The 3,370-nt window shown below is 42.0% G+C and overlaps 1 long non-coding RNA gene across 1 annotated transcript; it reads left to right on the plus strand.

The window, feature by feature from the left end:
• Positions 1–524: 524 nt before the first annotated feature.
• On the plus strand, positions 525–2,487 carry LOC311428854. The gene is made up of 2 exons (XR_014687922.1): positions 525–747; positions 1,590–2,487. It is a non-coding gene; the product is annotated as an uncharacterized lncRNA (long non-coding RNA).
• The last annotated feature ends 883 nt before the right edge of the window (positions 2,488–3,370 follow it).

The raw sequence follows: 3,370 nt of genomic DNA on the forward strand, positions 1-3,370 counted from the left end.
AGCAGAAAGGGTAAGGTTTAGGATAAGGGTAAGTGTTAGGATAAGGGTAAGGTTTAGGGTTAGCTTAATAGTAAGGTTAAGGGTAATTGTACGAGTAATTGCTAGGGTAAGTGCAAGCGTAAGTGTACATGTAAGTGTTGTTGTATGGCTTATGGTAAGGGTAAGGTCAAGTGTAAGGTTTATGTTAAGGGTAAGCGTAAGGGTAACGGATAGAGTAAGGGTAAGGGTAAGGTTAAGGGTAACGGTAAGGTTAAGGGTACAAATATGTGTTAGGGTATGGGTTATGGTATGGGTAAGAATTAGGGTAAGTATAAGGGTAAGGGTAAGTGTAAGGGTACAGGTCAGGGTAAGGGTTAGAGTAAGGGTTAGGGTTAGGGTAAGGTTAAGTGTTAGGGTAATGGTTAGGGTTAGTTTTAGGGTTAAAGTCAGGAAAATGTATGCGTAAGTATTAGGTGAATGTTAAGGGTAAGGTTAAGGTTAAGAGTAAGGGTAAGGTTTAGGGTAAGGGTTAGGGTTAATGTAAGGGTCAGGGTAAGGGTTGGGGTAAGGTTTAGGGTAAGGGTTAGGTTCAGGATAAGTGTTAGGGTAAGGGTAAGGTTAATGGTAACCATAAGTGTAAAGGTAAGGGTTAGGGTAAGGGTAAGAATAAGGGTATGGGTAACGGTAAGGGCGAGGGTTAGGCTAAGGGTAAGTGTAAGGTTTAGATTTAGGCTAAGGGTAAGTGTAGCAGAAAGGGTAAGGTTTACGGTAAGGGTAAGTGTTAGGATAAGGATAAGGTTTAGGGTTAGGTTAAGGGTAATGGTAAGGGTAACGGTAAGGGTAAGGGTAACGGTAAGGGTAAGGGTAACGGTAACGGTAAGGGTAAGGGTAACGGTAACGGTAAGGGTAAGGGTTACGGTAAGGGTACGGTTACGGGTAGAAGTATGTGTTAGAGTATGGGTTATGGTAAGGGTAAGGGTTAGAGTAAGGGTTAGGGTGAGGGTAATGGTTAGGGTTAATTTTAGGGTTAGGGTGAGGGAAAAGTAAGGGTAAGTATTAGGTTAAGGTTAAGGGTAAGGTTAAGGTTAAGTTTTAGGGTTAGGGTTAATGTAAGGGTCAGGGTAAGGGTTCAGGTAAGGTTTAGGGTTAGGGTTAGGTTAAGGTTAAGTGTTAGGGTAAGGGTAAGGTAAATGGTAACCGTAAGTGTAAGGGTAAGGGTTAGGGTAAAGGGAAGAGTCAGGGGAAGGGGAAGGGGAAGTCTAAGGGTCCGGGTCCGGGTAAAAGTTAGAGTAAGGGTTAGGGTTAGGTAAGGATAAGTGTTCAGGTAATGGTTACGGTTAATTTTAGGGTTATGGTGAGGGAAACGTAAGGGTATGTATTAGTTTAAGGGTAAGGTTAAAGGTAAGATTAAGTGTAAGGTTTAGGTTAAGGGTTAGGATTAGAGTTAGGGTTAGGGTAAGGGTTAGGGTTAATGTAAGGGTCAGGGTAAGGGTTGGGGTAAGGTTTAGGTCAAGGGTAAAAGTAAGTATAATGCTAAGGGTAAGGGTGAGGGTTAGGGTAAGGTTTAGAATTAGGCAAAGGGTAAGTGTAGCAAAAAGGGTAAGGTTTAGGATAAGGGTAAGTGTTAGGATAAGGGTAAGGTTTAGGGTTAACTTAATAGTAAGGTTAAGGGTAATTGTACGAGTAATTGCTAGGGTAAGTGCAAGCGTAAGTGTACATGTAACTGTTGTTGTATGGCTTATGATAAGGGTGTGAGGAATGTTTTAACAATTCGTGTCCATAAAGAACAATTCTGTTTGAATCCTGTCTGCCTCTGGGCCCTGCACTGGCAATTTAATTCTTGAACCTCAGCTGCAGTGTGTCCCAGTCTCCCCCTCATTCTAGTCAATTTATCACTCCTTAAATTTATGAACCTGTTTGCTTTTGTTATTCCGGACTTCTATTTCTAACACTGCTATAGATGTGTCTGTGAATGGCTGGGGAAGAATGTTTTAATTACTCGTGAAGCTGTTTGTGTTTGATGTCTGGGAGTTTCAGAACAACTGATAACAACTAGTGACTGTTATGGGATACTATGCGGATCTTTGGTATCTGGTTAGGGGGGCCGAGAGATTAAGAGGAAGGAAAAAGAAGCTGAAGGACGGCTGGGAGACAAGTCTTGAAGAGAATGTTCTATAAACTTGGTATGGTGCCAAGTAAGTACAAAGGGGGAGAGGAAGACTACGAGCCTTCAGCATGAAAGACCCCTAGAGACCCCCAGAAGAGACCCCAGAGGAGACTGCGCATGCTCCAGTAGGAGGGACTGCACCCCGGAAGCTAATTTTAATAATCTATTTTTTTTAGAAGTAGTAATGAATATGTATTAGTCTAGGAGCATAAAAATCAGCTGCTTGATGTAACTGGTGTGCGTCCTGGTGGAGCGGAGACTCCCGGTGCACCCAGCGCTGTTTGCTTACCTCCATTCCTTTATATTCTTTCAATAAATCCTATTTTTTTATTTAATCCTAATTTGAATCCTGAGCCATTTATAACAAGGGTTAGGTTAACTTTAAGGTTTATGTTAAGTGTAAGTGTAAGGGTAACGGAGACAGTAAAGGTAAGGGTAAGGGGAATGGTAAAGTTAAGGCTACAAGTACGTGTTAGGATATGGGTTATGGTAAGGGTAAGGGTTAGGGTAAGGGTAAGGGTTAGGGTAATGGTTAGGGTTAATTTTAGGGTTAGGGTGAGGGAAACATAAGGGTAAGTGTTAGGGTAATAGTTAAGGGTAAGGTTAAGGTTAAGAGTAAGTGTAAGCTTTAGGGTAAGGGTTAGGGTTAATGTAAGGGTCAGGGTAAGGGCTGGGGTAAGGTTTAGGGTTAGGGTTAGGTTAAGGGTAAGGATTAGGGTAAGGGTAAGGGTATGGATAAGGATAAGTGTAAGTGTTAGGGTAAGGGTAATGTTAAAGGTAACAGTAAGTGTAAGGAGAAGGGTTAGGGTAAGGGTAAGAGTAAGGGTATTGGCAACAGTAAGGGTGAGGGTTACAGTAAGGGTAAGTGTAAGGTTTAGATTTAGGCTAAGGGTAAGTGTAGCAGAAAGGGTAAGGTTTACTGTAAGGTTTAAGGTTTCGGCTTAGGTTAAGGGTAAGGGTAAGGGTAAGGGTAATTGTACGAGTAATTGCTAGGGTAAGTGTAAGCGTAAGTGTACATGTAAGTGTTGTTGTAGGGCTTATGGTAAGGGTAAGGTCAAGGGTAAGGTTTATGTTAAGGGTAAGCGTAAGGGTAACAGATAGAGTAAGGGTAAGGGTAAGGTTAAGGGTACAAATATGTGTTAGGGTATGGGTTATGGTATGGGTAAGAATTAGGGTAAGTATAAGGGTAAAGGTAAGTGTAAGGGTACAGGTCAGGGTAAGGGT

This window comes from Aythya ferina (genome assembly GCF_964211825.1).
Source record: "Aythya ferina genome assembly, contig: HAP1_SCAFFOLD_163, whole genome shotgun sequence".
NCBI lineage: Eukaryota > Metazoa > Chordata > Aves > Anseriformes > Anatidae > Aythya > Aythya ferina.